The 23,491-nt window shown below is 42.6% G+C and overlaps 1 protein-coding gene and 1 pseudogene across 6 annotated transcripts in view; both read right to left on the bottom strand.

The window, feature by feature from the left end:
• LOC108124132 (43 kDa receptor-associated protein of the synapse) overlaps window positions 1-23,491 on the bottom strand; it is a 443,392-nt gene that overhangs the window by 13,531 nt on the left and 406,370 nt on the right. The gene's annotated exons all lie outside the window — the stretch shown is intronic.
• On the bottom strand, window positions 5,751-7,885 carry LOC108119340 (peptide transporter family 1-like; annotated as a pseudogene).

A 23,491-nucleotide genomic window follows, 5' to 3' on the forward strand; every position in this document is an offset into this window, starting at 1 on the left:
CTTGCAGTTTAAACCGGATATATATCGCAAACATCGGATATAGTTGGCCGATCCTTATGGGAATATGAATATATAATCCAATTTATTACAATACAAAATCTAAAAAAAGTCTCAAGCTTCTATCTTCAAAAATACCAAAGTTGGTATTTCTACCAAAAACCATTTCCGATCGTTCAGTTATATGGCAGCTATAAGATATAGTCGGCCGATCGTTATGAAATTTGACATATAGTATTATTCAGCCAAAAATAACTCTCTTGTAAAATTTGAAGTCTTTAACTTTAGAAACATCAAAGTTTTACCACTTCCGATCAATCAGTTATATGGCAGCCATAGGATATAGTCGGCCGATCCCGGCCGTTCCAACTTATATACTGCGTGCGAAGGAAAGAAGGGTGTGTGCAAAGTTTCAAGTCGATAGCTTTAAAACTGAGAGACTAGTTCGTCTAGAAACAGACAGACGGACAGTCGGACAGACGGACATGCTTATATCAACTCAGGAGGTGATCCTGATCAAGAACATATATAATTTATAGGGTTGCAGATGTCTCCTTCACTGCGTTGCACATTTTTGGACAAAATTTTAATACCCTCTGCAAGGGTAAAAAAATAAGGTTCAGAAATCTGCCATGAGTGTTATTAATTAGATTAATTTGGAGCAGGGCAAGATCAGTTAAGCCATCGATAAAGTCGTTATGAAAACTTGAAAGCAGGAACTTGTCTACCTCAGACGGGATCCAGGAAATGATGGGAAGGTTGAAATCTCCCATGATTAGGATTAAATCACGGTCCTTGACCAACGAAAAAACAGACTTAATGGTATCAAGATGATGAAAGTATACAATATCTTCAGCCATGGGAGGAATGTAGGAACAGGTCAGGAAAATATGAGACGAGCCAGTTATTTTCACTGCAATGAACTCAATTTCGAGCTCATTCGGGAAAGGAATAAGTTCAGCAGGGTACTCATTACTAACAGCAATGAGGACACCACCTGCAAAAGTTGGACTATCCAATCGAAACACTATGAATTTGGAAACAAGAATTTCATAATCAGAGACAGAAGAGTTAAGCCAAGTTTCAGTAAGCACGATAGCATCAAAATCAAAAGAATGACTCTTTGTAAAAAATTGGCCCAGAATACTTGTAATAATATAAGTGTGCCCTGAAGGAAGGCTCATCAAGTCCCTTGGTACTGAAACAGCATCAGTAGGTAGACAAGTAGGCGACGGTAAAATGTTTGGTGTTGAAAATTCATCGACTTGTACGGCATGGGATTTAGGGGTATTCAATAATTTAGCAGTCAAAAGGTAGTTGTTCGGAATCTTTCGTCTGGGGGATTCACTTAACAACTTTAGTCCAAGGAATTGTGTTTCAAGAGCGAGGAATTGCTCATTAAGGGCCGAGAATTGCTTGCGAACATCTAGGAAACCATTTCTCGTCTGTTTTATAAAAGTCCGCACCTCTGACTCAATTTCTCTACAAGCGATGCAAGACCACGTCAGGCCAATTTTCTTGTTGATAAGGTCATTTAATATGTGAGCAGTTGTTGCAGAGCCAACAAGACAGGTATGAGTCTCCCGTGATGGATCCACCAAATTCACATTTTTTTGCTGTGCAAATAAGACTCATTTTTGACGGATTGCAGACCACTGTAGTAGCGTGTAAAGAATTAAGGCTCTCTGAAGCACTCTGTGGCCGAGAGTGGACGATCAGATCGGATGTAAGAGACGACGTTACAAAAGAGATGTGCAACGAAGGCTTGTCGTCGTTAAGAACAACAAACTCCACAGATTATGATGTAACGGGTTACGTCCAGAGAGTACAGCTCGGAGAGACTTATGTTGGAGAATATAGTTAAAGCGCAACAGAGATAACTTTAAACGATTAAATGTATAAATAGGAAATATATAGTTTAATGAACTTATTTAGTCGAATTTATTTTTAGAGATTAATCGTTATATTTCCACTTGTCGCGGAAGGAGAAAGCTTGAGTTCAAGATCGAAAATAATTGCAAACTGGCAAGAGCGATCGAAGAAACACGTCCGGGTACGGCAAGTGAATATACAGAAGTAAAAGATGTGCAACTCGACACTTACCGGACTGGAGAGTCGCCAAGGTGGAGAATCGGAATAGTTTATTTTTTGCAAAACGAGAACAGTGCGTCAATCCTGGAAAAGACAGGATGCCGGATAAAGTACAGCTTCGAGCACGTGACGGTCCGGGTATATACATTGGGTGCCAGGAGCACTTGGAGGAGCCGACCGAAGAGGGGCGCCTTTTAGGAATTTCGGGATTTTCCTGAATGGGAGGAGAGCGACTTAACAATGGCTTTTCAAGAAGTCAGGATGGAGGAGGACTTTCTGTTGAGCTCCGAAATTTAAGAAAAAATTACTGTGGTGGAGAATCTCAAGGATGTCACTGACAACCAAATATTTAACCATCGCCTACTACACTACCATTACAAAGGGACATGTTGAGCCTCTCAGACGAGGCGCACTGATGTTGATTCCTTGCATGAAGCGATCAGTGTACCGAGTAAAAATCTTTAGCCTCCTATCATCTTGGAGCCTCCATCGTTGGACAACCTACATGCTGTACCTGCTGTGCTGTCTCCAAGGCCTCTGATTGGTGTTGCGCCCATAGTTAGATATTCTGGGCTTACGCTGAGGGCGGCAGCTCCCAAGTGCCATATTTTTGTCTCGCCTTATGTTGGACGCTCATTGTTGATCATGCCAGGAGTGACCTGTTAAACCATATTAAGATAGCTCCTAATGAAATAGTCCTACGGGTTTTCTTCCTCAAAAAAGCACTAATTCGCTGCTTTCGCCTCCTGAAGACTTTCTTGACAAGGTTGTTAGAGAAAGAAAGAGTCTTAGAGAAACACTTCTTTTCAGACCACCGATACATAAAATAAGTGAACAATTTCGAGAACTTCACCCAGGTTCCAATACGCAATCCTAGGAAAGCAAGCTGGAAGCTTTACAAGAAGAAAAAGATAGAGAACCTTCAACAAGGAACGTTAACGAAAAGGAAAATCTTAACGCCGTGGTCGGCACCCTAACGGCGGCTTACTCCTAGGAATTTAATAGGGTTTGTCCAAAAGCACATCCGGCAGTAGCAAGTCGAAGACGTCACCATGGTGGTCGCCAACACTTTCACTCTTTTGTAAGAGGAAAAATATGTCCTTTTTTTGTTCCTTTTTATTGCAGCAGCAGCAACAAAGGCGTCATTCTCAATGTTCAGTTGTTTCTAATTTTAACATTTTTCCTTGGTTCTAAGTAAGCTCAAGCCTCCTTGTAAGAAGTAAGAAATAAAGTAAGAAATAAACCTTTTTAATCTATCCTTATGAACTGTTTGTTTTTCGTTTTTATTATTCGTTATAATAATATTAATTTCTCCTATTTAATAAGACTTTATCACCTACTGATATATCTATCATATAACATCTTATTAATTTTCTAATTTCCTTTAATCATTATTTACTCTATATTTAGTCTCCTGAGAAAAAATATCAATGTTATGTTAAATATGGTTTCTATTAGCGGTTAACAACCTACAAAGATCCCTAGAAGGTGGTGGTTGCCTCCGCTTATGCGGATGATGTCGCAATTGCCCTTTCTGGAAAATTGTCCCAGACTCGATGCCATGACGGACAATTTGAGGGTTCTCTCAGCATGGGCAAATATGAACGGGCTAGGAGTAAGTGAATCTGAGCCCGAACTTGTCCTTTTCACTAGGAAGTAAAAATACTGAGTTTACGGCTTTCAAAACTCTCAGGGTTAACACTTACCTTTAGTGGTAACGCCAAGTACCTGGACTGAAAGCTAAGCACTATGGATAGAGCAAACAAGGCGACTACCGCGCTCTAAATCTGCCTCAAGGTCATTAGACTCAAATGTGGTATGTCTCCAAAAATAGTAAGATGGTTGTAAATAGCGTTCGTTAGACCTATCCTCTATTACGAGGTAGTGGTCTGGTGGCCTGTTCTAACAAACTTCATATGTAAGGACAGGTTTAGAAAAACGCAAGGGATGGCGGAGTTCTGCATATCAGGCAGTCTTCTTACCACACCAACTGACCCCTTATCTTCATACTCGATCTATAACTTTTTGAGATATTGGGGGTCAAGGTAACCACGCTATCGGTAATCAGGCTGCGCGAGGCGGGCCTATGGAAAAGGACTAACTATGGACACACAAAGTTCGACTTATACCGTTCCACGTCTATGGCGGCTACGGACTACTGTATACCCGTCGATCATCCCACATTAAACTATAAGGTCTCCATTTAATCGAGGTAGAAATGGACTGCTCAAATCCCGGGACAACCGTGTTCCCTTCATACATACACGGATGTCCCGAAGTTGAATGGCCAGATGGGATGCGGCTTCCACTGCGAGCGTCGTTGTCGAAATGAGTCCTTCAGACCCTCGATTAACGGCCATGTAGGCATTCCCTTAGTAACGTTTAGTCTGAAATGCCGGGATCACTTTGACCTGTTAGCACTGAGAAAATGGAGGAATCTCCAAAGTTGCAGAAATTCACGCATTATATGGCACATCCACTCTAGGAAAATATCAATGATTCGTATCTCCCTTAATAGGCAGGACCACAGTTGAGCGATTAAGGCCATCACGGTTCCTTTTGATTAAGGCCATCAGACTGGTTAATGGGAACGCACGCTGAGACTATCGGTGCCACATTACGACTACTGTAGGAGCTGCAGGGATGTGGAGGAGGAGGAGACGGTCACTTACCTCCTGTGCCATTGCTGTGCGCTTGGGCGTAGTAGAACCAATCTCCTGGGTGCAGCAACACTTATGAACCTAGCAGGCCTCACGGAGATCTTTCCACGCGGACTTGTTCCTTTTATGCTGAAAACTGGATGGGACCCCGAGCCTGTTTGGGCACTTTAGTAGAAAGGATGGGGTTCCCTTGGAGGACCCCATCCCTATGCTGTATCATAAGAACCCTCACCGAATCAAGTGGATACGGGTGGTCAAATCCTGGCCTCCACATCACCGCCCCAACCTAATCTAACCTATTAGCATGTCCGTCTGCCTTCCGTCTATCTGTCTGTCTGTTTTTATGCGAACTTGTCTCATAGTTTTAAAGCTATCGACTTGAAACTTTGAACACACCCTTCTTTCCCGGAACGGCCGAGATCAGCCAACATTATCCTTTAACTACCATATAACTGATTGATCGGAAATGCCATAGCTTGGGTGTAAATCATACAACCTACCAAATTTTATAAGGATCGGAAACTATATTCTATAGCTTTGTGGCTGCTAAATAAATTTCATAAAATATCTAGTTGGTTTTAAAGAAATTTTGGCTTTTAAAATGGAAAAAAATTAAAATTTTTTTTTAAATTTGGCAGTGGTTTAATACTTACTTTTCTTTATAAAAAACTTTATAACAATTAGTTTATTCAGGTATTGTAAATGACAAAAAAATTAAAAAGTTATTTTAATTTTACCAATTATTTATACTTTAAAAGTAAGACGGCAATCAAGCACATTTGTTGAATGAGATAGTTTAATATAAAAACCACTGGCTCGGATCGGCGTATAAAAAGTATTTACAAACAATTTGATAAAAAAAAGGCAAACGTATAGACGAACATAATCAGAGACTATACATTAAATGCGAACAAACGAAATAAATACAGGGGCGCCTAATACTAAATGCAAATAGGGGCGGACGTGGGCGGGATGCTAAATGGTGGGGATGCTCAATGGTGGGGATGCGTAAGTATGGATGCGGGTGATGCGGTCCACACTCAGGCCTCGGAAAAGTCGTTGTCGTAGGCATGGTTACGATAGGCTCCGTATCCCAGCTCCGCCTCCATACCGCTGGGCGGGCGTGGCGAATGCTTTCCTCTAGAAGCCCGGCGGCCAGCCGGTGATCTTGTTTCCCGGAGAATGGATTGTGGCTTGGGCGGCGGCGGCGCCTCGCTGGTAGTAGAGTACGCTTCGGGTTCCTCGCTGAGATTCTTGTACTGGTAGCTGCGAGCCAGCCACAGGAAGATCACCATGTCCACCAGCATGAGGCAGGCGAAGAGGGCGAACTCGCCGGACTGGGAGCTGGTGAACTTGAACTCGGCGATGACCACTACTATCATGTTGCCGATGGCCACCGAGAGGAGCCAGCAGGCCTGGAGGACGCTCTTTATGCTGGGCGGCGCCTGGGTGAAGGAGAACTCCAGTCCGGTCACCGAGAACATGATCTCCGCCGCCGTCATCACCACGATCTGGGGCAGCTGCCACAGAATGGACACGGCGCTGGGTGCCACCACCTCGAGTAGGTTATATTGGTAGCCATCGTTGGCGTTTCCCTCCACCACCAGGCTGTAGAGGCCGCCCTCCCTCGTCTCGAAGTAGAGCTGCTACAACATCCGGTTGATCGGGATGAGTGGCTCGGGGCCTGAGCCCTTGGCCCTGAGAAGCACAGACCCCTCGTCGGAGGGCGTATTGAGCAGAGCCCTTACCAGGGGCTGCTGGCACTCGGCGGCATCTCCAGGCCGTCGCTGAACTCTGACAGCTTGTTTCCAGCCAGGAAGTAGCTCACAGACTTTCCAGGGCGCAGGCGCAGGGCCTTGAAGTCGTACCCCCTGGCCTCTGGTACGATCAGCGACAGGTCCGCCCACATGCCCAGAGGTTCGATGGCCCGCGGCAGCTGTTCCGGCGACGCTCCCAGGCCGGAGGTGAACTCCTACTTGCAGGGCATCCCCTTGTACACACGCAGGTGACCGGTGTTCTGTTCCGCAGGGGCAGTGGCGAAGGCCGCCTGCTCCATCTTCATCTCCAGGGCGGCGGAGAAGAAGAAGCCCAGTGCGGCAAGGAGCAAGCCAATGGTGTGCTTCTACAGCGGCCGCCGGATGCCGATGGTGCGGAGCAGCGGGTAGACTATGTAGTCAAAGAGCGGTATGAAGGCCAGGATCAGCAGCGGGTTGACCACCTGCATCTGGTCGGGCTTGATGGTAGCCCATCACATTGCCATCCATACGGGTGGCCTGGAAGGTCCAGCGGGAGCCCTGCTGGTCAAAGAGCGCCCAGAACACGGGGAAGGGTAGGTAGGGTCGCAGAATCCGGGCCAGGCACTTGGTCTCCTCCACCAGCTTGGGGCCCACTGTCGGTATGGCGTAGTCCAGGAAGCTCTTCTCCGGCTCGGACTTGCTGCGCTTGCACCAGCCCCTGAAGGCGTCGGCGATGCACTTGGAGACCCCAAAGATCATGTTACCCGCCGGGGGCTGGCAGCGGTAGAGGCGCCTTCCCGCCACAAAGACTAGCACCGAGACGATCATGAAGACGGCGGGGACGCCAAAAGCCAGGGAGAAGCAGTCCTGCTCACCAAAGCAGTGGATATCCGCCCGCAGGATGGGAGTCGCTGTCGTGGAGATCACCGAGCCGGCGTTGATGGCGAAGTAGAACACCGAGAAGAACTTGGCCAGCTCTAGTCTCTGGGCGGGCAGCGGGAACTGGTCGCCGCCAAAGGCCGAGACGCAAGGCTTGATGCCTCCAGTGCCTATGGCGATCAGCAGGAAGCCCACAATGGTGACCGAATTGGTGGGCATTCCGGGCAGGAGGATGGCGCCAAAGGACACCACCATGGAGCCCAGGCTGTAGACCAGCGACAAGTACAATATGGTCTTGTACTTTCCCAGCCATTTGTCGGCGATGAGGGCTCCGATCAGGGGGAAGATGTAGACTAGCATGGTGAAGATGTGGAAGAGCACGGTGGAGGTCTCCTCGTTGTAGCCCAGCTTGTTGGTGAGGTACAGCACCAGGATGGTGCGCATGCTATAGTAGTTGAATCGCTCACAGAACTCATTGCTGATGATGAAGGCCACCGACTTGGGATACGGAACGGTATCAGTCAATCAAGCAAATGTTTTTGCCCCGATGGTCCCGGGTGAACGTCTTAAGCCAGCAGGCGCGGTCGAAGGGGCAGCACCAAGAGAACGACATCCGGACGGGCGAGCTGGTCCTGATCGCAGAGGATCACCAGCTTTGAAGGAAAAATAACTGAAACTGAAACGAAAATGAGCGGGGATAACGGTAAAAACGGTCAAATTTAGGAGCCAAAAGACTCGAAAGCGATTTCGAAATCGGAAGAAGGCGCAAAGAATGCGGCCCCCGTTCCGTATCCCAAGTCGGTGGCCTTCATCATCAGCAATGAGTTCTGTGAGCGATTCAACTACTATAGCATGCGCACCATCCTTTAAACTTTAAAGACTCGCCACGAATATAGACAAAGCCTCCAAAGGCTCTCATCGATGCGTCAGAAAAGGGATCAATTTGCGACTAATCTCGAAATTGCAATGTCCTCTAGTTTTTTTTTTTTTTTTTTTTTTTCCTTATTACTCCTCTTGGGAGCTTAGGGCCTCTACAAGGGCTCTCCACCTAACTTTATTTGCCGCTGTTTGCTTTATTGTGTCCCAGCTGATGTTCTTCCGGGATATTTCTAGGAGTGCTGTACGGCGCCAGGTCATCTTTGGGCGACCCACTCTTCTGCTTCCTTGTGGGTTCCATTCCAGAGCCATTCTTACGATGCTTCCTGGTTCCTTCCTCAGAGCGTGGCCAATCCATTTCCATTTCCGTTTCTTTATTTGTTCCTGGATTGGGACCTCTCCTGTGCAGTGCCATAAGTCCTCATTGGATATTCTATCTGGCCAGAATACCCCAAGTATTATTCTTAGGCACTTATTGATGTAAGCCTGCAACTTCATCAATATCCTTTGAGTGGTCAGCCACGTCTCCGATCCGTATAGCAGTATGGATTTTACACACGAGTTGAATATGCGCAGCTTTGTTTTTCTGTTTATCTGCTGGTTTCTCCATACTCGTTGTAGTCTTCCAAATGCAGACCTCGCTTTGCGCAGTCGGTTCTCCACATCACTTTCCACTCCACCATTTGATGTTATGATAGTACCGAGGTAGGTGAAGCTGTCCACGAAGTCGATGGTATTATCTCCGATTGTGATGTTGTTTGTGTTGGAGTTGTTGATCCGCATAGCTTTCGTTTTTGATGCGTTGATCTTTAAGCCTACTGCGCTGGCTCGGATCTCGAGGTCCCTAGCTTTGGCTTGAATGTCTTCGAATTTGTGAGCCAAGAGACATATGTCATCCGCGTTATCCAAGTCTTCTAGATGTCGGGTGAAGTTCCAGGTGATTCCGCGTCTGTTCATGCATACTTCTCTCATAATTTCGTCGACTACCAAGTTGAACAGAAGTGGTAATAGAGGACATCCTTGCTTGACGCCTGTGTTCGTCTGGAAGGGTGCACTAATTTTCCCGTTGTGCAGTACCGCCAGCTCAGCATCATCATACATAGCTTTCACTATGTTTATGATTTTCCCTCCCTTTCTTGCAAGAGCCCTCCATATCGCTGCTCTGTCTACCGAATCGAATGCCTTCTGGAAATCTATGAACAGGAGGTACAGCGGCGAGCGCCATTCCACATTTTGTTCGGTTATTGCGCGCAGTGTGTTTGCCTGGTCTACGCAGCTCCTGTGTGGCCTGAAACATCCTTGTTCATCTCGTATTGTTGGCTCTATTTTTTCCTGAAGACGTTCGTTTAGTAGAGTGGCTAGTACCTTGTAACTTGTGTTCAACAGGGTAATGCCTCGCCAGTTGTTGCAGTCACTGACGTCTCCTTTCTTCGGTAGCTTAATGATGATTCCTTTTTTCCAGGATGTTGGGGTCCGCTCACTTTCCCATATATTATTGAAATGTGGATGCAGTGTTTCGGCCATTAGTTGCGTGTTAATCTGGAGAAGTTCGGCCGGTATGCCGTCATCTCCAGCCGCTTTGTTGCGTTTTAATTTCCTGATTGCATCCTTTATTTCTCTAATTGATGGTGCCGTGGGTGATATTCTGAGGTTATTGCTCGGTACAATACTCCTGAAGTTATCTTGCGTGCTGCTCGGTTGTTCTGTGCAGCTGATCTCCCTAAAGTGCTGTCGCCATCTCTGGAGTTTTGCCTCATCATCAGTAAGGAGTCTTCCATCTGGTTCCCGCACTGGTTGGGTTCGCCTATGGCAGCTTCCGGTCAGTTGACTAATTATCTGGTACAGTGAGCGCATGTTGTTCGAGTCTTGCTGTTTACAAAGAGCTGTTTGTGTTCGTCGCGAGCTCTGCAGTCATGATCTGCTTTCGACTTTAGGCTGTTCCGTTTGCTGATAAGTTCCCAAGTGTGCGCTGATATCCAATCCGTGCGCCTGCGTTGTCAGGTGCCAAGCATCTCCTCCGCGGTGCTCCTCAGTATACTGCATGTTTGTTCCCATGAGTGATTCAACGGTTGTGTTGTCATTTGTTCACGCAACGTTGTGGCCATTCTGGTGGATAGGTTGGAGTCACTCAGCCGTTGTACGTTAATGGGAGGCGGTCTTCTTGTGGTCCTGTTGACAGTGTTGCTGTTTCGTCTGAGCTTAATTAAAAGCTCTCCGATTATCAGCTCGTGGTCACTGTCGATAGACGCGCTTCTCCTATTCCTAACATCCATCATCGAGCGTCTCCATTTCCTACTTATGCAGATGTGGTCGATTTGGTTGCGAGTATGTCCATTCGGAGAGGTTCATGTGTATTTATGGATTTCCTTGTGGGGGAATACAGTCCCGCCAATAACCAGTTGGAAGGTCTGACATAAGTCGATTAGCCTGTCACCATTATTGCTGCGTGTGCCAACACCATGTCGGCCCATGATTGTTTCCAATCCGTTGTTGTTGGGGCCGATTTTCGCATTGAAGTCTCCCATGAGAATTTTTATGTCACCTCTTTCGATCCTAGTGAGTGAGGATGTGAGGGCGTTGTAGAAGTCGTCTTTGATGTCATCGCTGGCGTCTTCTGTTGGGGCATAGCACTGGTGATGTGTCTAGCTTTGCATCGGAATCTGGCAATGATGATTCTGTCGGATACTGGGCTCCAGGAAATTAGTGCCTGTTTGTACTGTTTGGACACATATATCCCGACTCCGCTCCTGCCTCCATCCTTGGTCCCGCTGTGCATCACTAGATTGCCGCTTGATGTTGTTGTTGTCCCGATGCCTCTCCACCTCATCTAACTGATGCCTGCGATTGCGATCTGCTTTTTCTCCATTTCTCCTTCAAACTGCGCCAGTCTGGTTGGTTCCATTAAAGTCCTCACGTTCCATTGTCCAATTCGTGTCCGTTTCGATATGCGAATGGTCGTCAACGGGTTGGGGGGGTGGTTGGTTTCTTCTCTTCTTGTATTAGTTTCGTTAATCGGTTTTTATTCGGTTGATCCGGTGATTAGCCAGGTGCAACCTATCCGAGAGGTGGGGCTGCCACCTGTCGATATCTGGGAATACCGTTTTTCAACCTCACATGTTTAGTAGCATCGGAAAAGAGACCACTAAGCATAATGAAGCCGAAAAACTTTGGAGGTCATGATTGCCATGAGTGGGGTTCGAACCCACGACCCAACGCTTAGCGTGCAGCTACACTACCCACTACACTACTAGTTGCAACATGGCAATATGTATATTGTTCCACGATGTTTCCAAGTGCAGTGGAATTGACTCATCCGAATGAAACTTATTTAACCAAAGTTCTTGCAATAGGATCTTTTTTTTTCAAATTATGGCATAATGGGTCAAACAGCTTGGATTTCACCGAAAGAATTTTCCGTTTAGTCGCTTTTTGACCCATGACTCAATAATGAGGGATGAAGGTTCAATTTACGACGAATCATTAAATTGGGATGTCCTCTAGTTGCGGCACGGCAATATGTAATTGTTCCACGCTGTTTCCAAGTGCAGTGGAATTGACTCATCCAATATAACTTATTTAACCAAAGTTCCTGCCATAGGATCTTTTCTTTTCAAAGTATGGCCAAATGGGTTAAACAGCTTGGATTTCACCGAAAGAATTTTCCGTTTAGTCGTCTTTTGACCCATAACTGAAACATACATTTCGAATTTAAATATATTATCTATGGGAACCCACGAAATTCCTAATGCTTAAGTAATCTCTGAGTTAAAAACTGTTATTGCCTTAACCGAGCTCTTGAATGCAGTATCTTCAGGCAAGTTTGAAAACCTCTTGAAAACCTCTTGATGACTCATACAAAGCATGTGACGTAGAGGGACCATCAAGTTTTTGCACTGAAGGATGATTTTCATTTGGTGGTGGCTATGCTTAGATATTTTCGGTCACAGTATTGCACAAATTTGTGGTGCGATCTTGCACAAATTTGACACCTAGTCGATTTACATTTCGCCACCGTGTGTTTGCAGACAACTTATACATAGTGAGGCTGACTTTACAAGCTCAAACCGTTGCATTAAATCAAGGCGAGCGACCGGACTACACTGGGCACGACTATGCCCTTGTGCGTTACAATAACTGCAAGTTTGTTTATTGTAGGAAGAGGAGCAAGCCAACGAACTTTTCTTATGTTACTTGCTGAACCCAATTTTTTCCTGTTTTGGCTTGCCAGTTTCTTCCGGTATGGGCGTTATTAATCTTTTCGATTTATCGCTCCCTCTTCAGCGAGCTTAAAATCCACCCAGATTTCTCCCTGTAATCTCCGCAAAGCTATACTTGTCTTTTCTCTCCCCTAGTAAAGTTGTTGTTTAAGAAGAGCCGTAGATCACACAATGCGATCGGAGTGGTGGAGAAGGTCAGGGGGAAACCACGAGGGGCTAAAGCTGTCCCATTCAGAAGTAATTGTAACCTAACCTATATAAACAAAATTAATTAATTTGTAAGTAAATAAATAAATGAAGTTAAATGCATAACTCTGGCTAGTCGTTTGGGTTCAAAAATCTCCCGAGCAGAACTGTGCTCAACTTTGACATTCAGCCCATGAAAGGCATTTGTCACAACATTTTTGGTGGACCATGAGGGGAGCGATCCACCCACGACTCCACAATCCATGGTCATCTCCGACAGCTCCATCTAGGTCGTGAATGGAAACCTTATCTGAACACGGAACCATTATTCTCCTTTTTAACTCCTTCATTCACTTCGACAAAGAGGAGGAAAAAATAACGGAATTAAGCTTTGCATCGCACGTGTAAACAAAGCCCTAGCTCAACCTTCCAATGCCACTACAGTGCTGATGCCCACTGCCGCGCAGTCAACTCGATCCATTTTACTGGCCACAGCTCTAATAAAACAACATAATAACAACAACGGACAAACAACAGTTATTCGAGCCTTGATCGATCATGGCTCCCAGTTACTGGGACTTCCACGTCACCGAGTCACAGCAAATGGATCACCGGGATCGGTGATAACACCTGAAGATTTAGTTCAGAGTTTTCCATAAGCTCATGTTCGGGCGCTCAATTTCACCATCTGGTGCGACCAGCGTATGTGCTTAACTCGATAACCTCTCATTTATCAAGAAGCAAGGTCAACGTGGACACTTCTCAGCATCTTCAGGGATTACACTTGGCTGATCCCACCTTTACCAGGCCCGGCCGCAGCGACGGTTTATTTGGAGTAGATCTAATACCATATTTGTTATTGCCAGGTTATCGGAAAGGAGAATTTACTTCGATGCCATCGAAAATGCCTCGATGGCTTGGTCACCAGACCAGTTAACCTATGTCAAATTAACTACACTCCTTTTGTGAGGGCTCCTCGCAATCAAACGCAGCCTGTGTTTATCTCCGAATACAATATCAATCCGGGAGAGTGAGCACGGCCCTATTGTCAGCACGGAGTCGAGTCACGCCAACTAAGCCACTAAAAATTCCTCGAATCGAACTCTCTGGTGCACGGTTGGCTGCCCAACTGACTAAATGGGTACTAGAGCAGTTTTTATCCACCGGAATTCCCATGTCCGTTAATTTCTGGACTGATGCATCAATCGTTTTAGATTGGATTTAAGAAAAACCGAAACGTTGGAAGACTTTCGTCTCAAACCGAATTGGCAAGATTTCGACACTAAGTACGTCAGCCCAATGGCAGCACGTACCTTGGGAAAATGGCACCCGATTGCGCTTCAAGGGTCTTACCCCTCACCAGCTGGCCAGGCACGACATCTGGTGGTTCGGTCCCGATTGGCTACGGGAGAATAAGAATCGGTGGCCGAAGAACGCGTTCTCTAACCAACCTGACCAACATCACTAAGAAAGAAGACAACCAACCAGCGTCATAGCTCATGTTTGTTAAGTTGACTACTAAATCATCACCTCTTATTCATCATATAACAAATTATTATTGGTTATGGCTTACGTGCAAAGGTATCTGCATAACTTAGGCCACCCACAAGGACTTCGTCATGTGGGCGCGATTCGAGACCCAGAATTACGAGAAGCTCTGCATCAAATCGTAAGGATGGTGCAGAAAGAAGCCTTTTCTCCAGAGATCAGCCGAGTCCTGGCAAGAAAATCTATATCTAGGCACAGTGACCTCAGCTCTCTTTGCCCATTTTTAGACGACTTTGGAATTATGCAAATCAAAGGGCGGCTAAAGAACGCTCAACAACTGTCCCAAGCACAGAACAATCCGATCATTTTACCAAAAACGAAACATTTTACTGACCACGTGATCAAAAATGCGCACCTGAACACTCTTCACGGAGGCATGAACTCACCTTCGCAACCATTTGGTATACATTCTGGATAGTCAATGGGAAACAAGCAGTAAAAAGGATTCTACGACAATGGGTCTAATGCTTTAAACATCCCCCAAAGCCTGCCTCACAGTTAATGGGGGATCTGCCACTACATTGAGTCAACCCATCTGGTCGAGCTTTTGAAGCCACTGGCGTCGACTACACGGGCGCCTTTTACTTGAAAGCCTCCACATTTCGTGGGCATCCCACATACAAGGCCTATATCGCAACCAACCAAGGCGATACAGGACTATCTAGAAGCAGTCACAGGACTATCTTCTCAACACTTCCTCTGGGATCTTTAACGCTTTATTGGATGGAGGATATACAACGATGGAGGAACCAGTTTCATTGAAGCAGACAATTCTCTTCGCATCTGGAAATAGGAGTTTCGAAATGCCATCCACACCACCATCGCACCCACTCTTACGCCCCATGGAATCCAGTGGCATTTCCAGTGGCATTAAAACTCATCTGTATCGTTCCTTCAAACCCACTGCTATGACCTATAAAGAACTATCTACGGTGCTCACCCAGATCGAATCATGTTTAAACTCACATTCACTCTGCCCCTTGTCAGCAGATCCAAACAATCTGTCCCCACTTACTCCCGGGCTTTTCCTCATTGGAGGACTTTTATTGGCACCCTCGGAACCTTCTTTTTCGGACAAGTCCATCAACGCACGCTTGTCGACGGTCAACGGCTCCTGAGACAATTTTGGTATCGATAGAGCTCATATTGGCTCTCACATCTACAAGCACGTCCGAAATGGCGCCAAGAACGAACCAATCTGCAAATTGATGATTTAGTGGTAATCAAAGATGACCGGCTCCCCCCAAACGAACGGAAGATGGCTCGAATAATCGGTTTGCATTCTGGAGAAGATGGACTAGTTCGCGTCGCCTCACTGAAAACCGTTTCTGGAACCTATAAGAGATCGCTGTCCAAGTTATGTCCATTGCCAATATCCACCACTACTACTCTTAAATCTGAGGAAGTCCAATAACACAATAGAAGCCATATCATGCTGATCCCAGCATTATATTTATCTTTTCGATTTATCGCTCCGTCTTTAGCGAGCTTAGAATCCACCCAGACTTCTCCCTGTAATCTTTGCAAAGCTTTACTTCTCTTTTCTTTCCCCTAGTAAAGTTGTTGTCTAAGAAGAGTCGTAGATTAAGCAAGGCGATCGGAGAGGTGGAGAAGGTCAGGGATAAACCACGAGGAATTAAAGCTGACCCATTCAGACCCAGTAACTGTAACCTAACCAACATAAACAAGATTAATTAATTAGCAAGTAAATAAATAAATGAAGTTCAATGCATAACTCTGGCTAGTAGTTTGGATTCAAAAATCCCTCGAGCAGAACTGTGCTCAACTATGACATTCCACCCATGAAAGACATTTTTCACAACACCTACGATTTAATAATTTTTCGAAATCGGAACATCGTGGCAGTTCCACATAATTCAGTGGCTCTTCCTACTTTTGTCTAGTTACAGGATCCAATATACTCAAAACTCATTAAAGAATTATCCAGTTTGCAATTTTAGTGTCATCTCCTAAGGATAAAAATGACCCGTAAATCGACGACACCCTTTCGGGAAATGGGAAACTTTCGGAAGGCTAAATAATTAGCTTATTTGTTTCGCAAAGATGAGACATTTACTCTTTTTATACCCTCAGGATCACCTCCTGAGTTGATTTGAGCATGTCCGTCTTCCCGTCTGTCTGTCCGTCTGTCTGTTTCTACGCGAACTAGTCTCTCAGTTTTAAAGCTATCATCTTGAAACTTTGCATACACCCTTCTTTCCTTTGCACGCAGTATATAAGTCGGAACGGCCCGGATCGGCCGACTATATCCTATAGCTGCCATATAACTGATTGATCGGAAATGGTATAACTTTGACGTTTTTAAAGTTAGAAAGTTCAAATTAGACATGAGAGCATTTTTTGGCAAAACATTACGACATGCCCAATTTTATAAGGATCGGCCTACTATATCCTATAGCTGCTATATAACTGAACGATCGGAAATGACCCAACTTTCGTGTTTTCGAAGATAGAAAGGTGGAATTTAGTACAGATTATATTTTTGGTCAGTTGATCCAACCTACCAAATTTCATTAGGATCGGCCGACTATATCCTATAGCTGCCATATAACTGAACGATCGCAAATGACCCAACTTTTGTGTTTTTGATGATAGAAGTTTGGGACATTTTTAGGTTTGGTTTTTGTATTATAATAAATTGAGTTATATTATCATATTCTCATAAGGATCGGCCAACTATATCCGATGTTTGGGATATATATCCGGTTTTAACTGCAAGGGTATATAAACTTCGGCTCCGCCCGAAGTTAGCTTTCCTTTCCTGTTAATATATGGTGCTTCAAAAAAGGCACACACGCTGAAAAATTACGACAAGTATTGGCTGATGTTCATCAAAATTTGATAAACAACGGCTTTAGAGATGAACTTAATGCGTTTATTCAACCAATTAAGTACATTTGTAAAAAAATTGATGATTTTTGGAAGCGTTATAAATGCAAGAAATCTTCTATTTTACAATATAAGTCTGATTGGCTCACTAAAACGGAGTCAATTTTATTGAAAACTGCAAAAAATGTACCCCATGAAAATGCGTTAAGTGCTTCACGCGGACGTAAAAAACTAAATTTTATGGAGTCTTCAACGAGGACTAAGCGTCTAAACTCTATGCTCGGACTTGGATCCATCTGTGTATTAAATGTGTAGTTGTTGTAGTAATCTTTCAGCAAAAGGAATTTTATTTGAAATATAGTTCAATTCTAGTCTCGATAGGCGTTACCTCGGCTTTAATTAGAAGATGTAAGTTGTACGTGGTGCAAACTCCCATAAAAAAAAAAATCACCAATACTTTGGTGGCAAGGCAAGAGGATATACATATTCTTGATCAGGATCACCTCCTGCGTTGATATGAGCATGTCCGTCTGTCCGTCTGTTTCTACGCAAACTAGTCTCTCAGTTTTAAAGCTATCGACTTGAAACTTTGAACACACACTTCTTTTCTTTGCACGCAGTATATAAGTCGGAACGGCCCGGATCGGCCGACTATATCTTATAGTTGCCATATAACTGACGATCGAAAGTGACCTAACTTTCGTGTTTTTGAAGATAGAAAGCTGAAACTTAGTACATATTCTATTTTTGGTCAGTTAATCCTGCCAAATTTCATTAGAATTGGCCGACTATATCCTTTAGCTGCCATATAACTGCACGATCGGAAATGGTATTTGGTAGAAATATGAACTTTCGTATTTTTGAAGATAGAAGATTGGTACTTTTTTTAGATTTTTTATTTTAATTAATTGGTTTTATTATGATGTATTCATAAGGATCGGCCAACTATATCCGATGTTTGCGAATTATATCCGGTATAAACTGCAAGGGTGTATCAACTTCGGCTCCGCCCGAAGTTAGCTTTCCTTTCATGTTAGACTAGCAATAGTTTTTTCATAATTACTCTCGATGACTTGAAATGCCTTGATAGTTCCTAAGGCTTTACCAGAGAGGCAAGGAATTAAATGGAGAAATTTCTCGATAACAGGAATTTTTACATCTTTGTCTACTAATGTCTCAAAGAAACTCATAAAATTTTTTAACTCCGAATAGTTTGCACCGAATTTTGACAATGCCAAACTGGGAAGTCGAGCTTGAGTTGGTGCAGCAGACATTGCAATAGCTGGAGGGGAATCTTCAGCTGCAGTGAAGGCATTTAATAATGACATCACCCTTGCCTTAGCCATTATATCTAATTCTTCTAACTCTGCTCCAATTTCATCTTTCCCATCTAAATGCGCGATCTGGTCCTGCAACTCATTAGCCTTAAAAATTGTCTCATTTAAAACCTGAAGCCTCATTTAAACCTGACTGTAACTCGGTCTTTACTAGGAGAACTAAACCAGCTTTCAAACGTTCCTCTAAACGGCGAATGCTTTTTACTCTGACAAATAATCATCTTCTAAAGTCAAGGGTCGTGGATTTTAATTTCTGTTTATTATTATCCATATTCTGATTTTATTTATTTTTAATAAACAGACAAAAACGATAAATATTTAAAAATTTATTATTTTTATTTTTAAATAAAATTTTTGTATTTTGTTTTATTAATTAGTTTAAAAAAATAAGTTTTTATTATATAAAATATTTTTTATTTTCATTATTTTTAATTATTTAATAAATTAAATTTGTATTTTATATTGATATTTATAATTATTAAATTTTATTTATAATTATTAAATTAGTTAATAGTTAATTATTTTAATCAAACTATTAAAATGTTTAGCTCTACTTGTCGCGGAACGGAAGGTAAACAATATTTGGCGAACAATTACACCGATTTGCGCCATCACAAGGAGAGGGAACAGAAAACTGCGGTACGTTAGTCAATTAAGTAAATGTAAGAGCTAAGTAGATATTGCAAATTATTCCAGAATAAAACGAACGAATCGAGCTCCAACAATTTGTCCAACGTTTGTTAAAGGCATTCTCCGTGATCGACTTTCAATTTTTTGCGCAAATACCTGCGGTTCTGCGGTTCTCTTAGGATCCTTCAATCCCGCTGCCACTTTCCTGGTGCAGACGATGCAGGAACAGGACATGGACATGGACACGCGGTGAATTTGTTGAAATTGAAGTTGCATTTCGCGGTCACGTCGCCAGCAGCTTTTTGTTTGAATGTTTGTATATATTTTTTGTATAACAAAAACACAGTCGCTTTCTATTCTGTTCTATTTTAAAATTTTTAAATATTTAGCACAAAGTCCACCCAAAGTTTATCTCTCACAATAAACGATAGAAAATAAAAATAATGGTGGCAAACGCGTGGCCTCTTCGACGTTAAAATTCGATCTGAATTATTTCTCTCTAGTCTTAATCCTAACTTATCTATTGCGTCGAAGCGGGGCGAATTAGGGCTCCGCCCTAAGCTATCTTATACTAGATCGTTGGAGGGCAAAATGCACACATGTTAAAAATTAGCAGAGAAAAACAATGAGAGCATAGAATTCATTGAGCGTAAAAAACGTAGTTTTTTATTTTATGTTTCGTTAGTTCAAAAGTTGGAATGAGCACTAGAATAAGGGTTTTTTTCTTTTAAAGAAAGCTTTGCTACCAAAAGTTCTTAAACAAATGAATACGCTTCTTTCTATATATTTTCTATGGCAAAAACGTTTTACAACCCAATTTCTGAGACAATTTTTCTCAGTGTAAACATTTTGATTTTTAAGTTTGAGCTGTCAAATGAGTCAAAATGAGAGCAAATAAGAGAGAGCTTCTAATAAAATTTGAGAGTGCTCACACTGTCAGTGTGTCGGCAGCGCTGCGGCAGAATTTCCCTATGCACGCGGGCAATAGAGAATGAGATTTTGCCCCCCACTGTACTAGATTTAGATAACTAACAATTCAACTAAAAAACAATTCAATGTAAAAACAAATTTCAAATTAATAACAATTCAATATAAAATTTATTTTATAAACACGACGAATCCGTTAACATGGTCATTGCCAGAAACAGGTCAATCATGACCGAAAAATGGAATGCTGGAAATTATTAAATATTTTGTGTTTATAGTGTATTCTGGTATTAAAAATGGCAACAAAATTTAAAAGGTTTTTCAATTTTACTAATTATTTTAATTATTATTTAATTATTATTTAATTATTTTATTGCAAAAGTAAGACAGCGATCAAACACATTTTTTGAATAAGATTAGTTTATCTCTCACAATAAGCGATAAAAATAAGGGTGGCTGCTAAATATAAAAAAATAAAGAAAGCGAAAACGAAAGATGTGGCCTCTTCAACGTTATAATTCGATCTTTACGATTTCTTTTTAGGCTTAAGCCTAATTTATCTATTGCGGCGAAGCCGGGCGATTTCGCACAAGAGAGAATTTGAAATACCCTCCCAGTTAAGAACGAATACAAATCGCAATGTAAATCGAATTCTATTATAAAATCAATTAATTCGAATGCACAATTTAAGAAAAAGACCCAAGCTTCTACCTTTAAAAATAACAAAGTTGGTATTTTTACCAAATACAATTTCCGACCGTTATTTAGTTATATGGGAGCTCAAGGATATAGACGTTCGAATTCCAACTAACTCAAAAAACACTAAAGTTGTGGAATTTCCATATACATTTATATTGCACCTAAGCATAGGATATATAGTCAACCCATCCCGGCCGTTCCGACTTATATACTGAGTGTAAAGGAAAGAAGGGTGTGTAAAAAGTTTCAAGTCAATAGTATTTAAACTGAGAGACAAGAAACAGACAGACAGACGGTCAGCCGGACCAGCATATATAAACTCAGGATGTGATCTTGATCAAGAATATACTTATGAGGGTCGGATATGTATCTTTCACTGCGTTGCATACTTTTGACCAAAACTATAATACCCTCTGCAAGGGTATAACAATAAAGCTATTTGTATAAAAAGCTAAATGTATCAATAAACCTGCGAAACCACTCGAAAAAGCCATCACTTAACAGTTCAGAAGGGGGTTACTCTTATGTTGGATATGCGAAAATCGGAGTGAAAGTCGTAAAATTTGGTAAAAAGGGCAGAATCGCCGGAAAATAGGCAATGGAAAGCAGTCCCAGAAATTTCTCGTTACTCGGATTCAACTTTAAGAAGAAGCGGACAGTATATATATGAAGAGATTGTGTGTATATAAAAGTCGTGGTGAAATTTTGATTGGAGAAAAGAAGTTTGGAGAGCAACACGAAAAATAGTCAATATAGCTGAACTCAAGATGAGGTTTTTTATTGAGAGAACGAAATCCAGCAGCTGCGGGAACCAGCGCAGAGTTAGTACTGAGAGTTAAACTCCTCATCCAGTGGAACGTGAGCCATCGAGAGGAATTGATGACGGCACAAACGGCAGAAATTTCACAACTGCAAAATGAGATGACAGAGCTGAAAAATATGATGGCGCAGTTGGTGAGGTAGAATGCAGATGCAGAGACAGGATCTAGTAGGCTGAGGAAGTCATTCGGAATGTCAGAGGTGAAGCTATGCTTACTCTACAAGCAGCAAACAACGTTAGACATGCTTCTGTAAAAGAGATTGCAGACACTTTGCCAGAGCTTAATCCAGAAGACGAGAACGCCATTTCAGTGCACCAGGTCACCAGTGTCGACAAAGTGGTTAGTGCATATCGATGGGACGAGAATTTTGTATTACTTGCAATTAATACAAGGATCAAGGGACCAGCGAAGTTGTCGTTCGATTCATCGCCAGTAGTACATACAACATGGAGTGACTTCGCGAAAGCTAAGAAGGACGAGTTTGAAACAAGCCTGGAAGAAAAAGAAGTGCATTTTAACATGGCCAATGCAACCAGACGAGCTAAAGAGACAGTGAAAGAAAACTATTTCGTAATGTCAGCCCTAGGAGTGCGGTACAATTTTAGCGAAGAAGCTGCTATAAGATATGTTTTCGCAGGTTTGCAGCACCGAGAGTTGCAAAACAGCATTGCAGCTATACATTTTTTCAACAATTTTTCTTAGAGAAGCTGCCGAATCTTATTTTGTAAACAAAGGCCGATTAATAAAAAACCAAAAAGGAGTTTTTACCTAAATTCACCTATATAGAGATAAAGCAAAGTAGCGGCACCAAGCCAGCTAAGACGTGTGTCAGCTGTAAGGAGCAGAAGCCCCGCAGCGGCAAATTTAATACGTTTCATCCAATCACAGAAAGTTGCCAAGCTACAAGGGTATTGCGTTTAGGAGCATCATATCAGGACAAGTCGCATTTGCGAGAGTATTTTGCGACAGTCAGTTGCTTAAGAATTAAACGCAGATCGGCATAACTGCTCTATGAAAATAAGCGGCATATGTGGATGATCATGTATCTTTACCAAAGAAGAGGCTATACAGATGACAAAGTATACGTAGCTGACGTAGACCTTTTCCAACAAGCCTTTTTTTTGGGAAAGGCGATGCTGGGAGAGTTGATGCAGCAGGATATTGTCCAGCCATCTATGCCAGCCCGGTGATACTCATCAAGAAGCCGAACGGTAGTGATCGACTGTGGGTTGATAACCGACGCCTAAACAAACTGTTAAAGAAAGAGAATTTTCGAGTCCCTAATATCGAAGAACGTCTTCAGGAGGCAAAGCTATTTAAGTACTTTATATCACTGGATTTGAATAGCGGCTATAAGCAAATTGAAGTATCCCCTAAAAGCAGAAGATACATTACATTGATGACATCTTTATTAGTATCAATTCTTTCGCGATGATGTATGCAAAGATTGAACGATTACGATTACTTAACGATTTTTTAATTTGTTTTGGTTTTGGAATGTAAAATTTCGTCAAGAGCTTCATCAAGATAAATTTCGTCTCTACAAAGTCATGCATAGGATGCGCGCTAAGTAAAAGCCATAAAGGAGAGTATTACTACAGCGACATAAAACCCATCCCATTTGTACGATAGATGATCACCTAGAACCGTTTCCAAAGCGTTCAAAGAGGAACGAACATATTCTGGATCGTTGATGCCTTTACAAAGTTTACCATAAAGAGTACTGAAACAAAGCATATTTTGAGGCTGTTCATATATTACGTAATCTTTTAGGAAATGATTATGTTTGATTACATGGGGAGGGAGGGGTCTTGGACAATAATTACGTAATCATTTTATACAAATTTTGTTGTTAAAAGTATTTATTCAATAATTGGTTTCGCGATTTATCCCGATTACTTCGTCAATAAGTACCGAATGCAACTCTATAATTACATAAGTCGATATACATATTCTATTATATGTATTTCGAAAATCAGCCGTTCGTTGTGAAATTATGGAATTTGCGGTAATCTGTTTTAAAGTTTCGGTTGTGTC

The sequence above is a fragment of the Drosophila bipectinata genome, chromosome 4 (genome assembly GCF_030179905.1).
Source record: "Drosophila bipectinata strain 14024-0381.07 chromosome 4, DbipHiC1v2, whole genome shotgun sequence".
NCBI lineage: Eukaryota > Metazoa > Arthropoda > Insecta > Diptera > Drosophilidae > Drosophila > Drosophila bipectinata.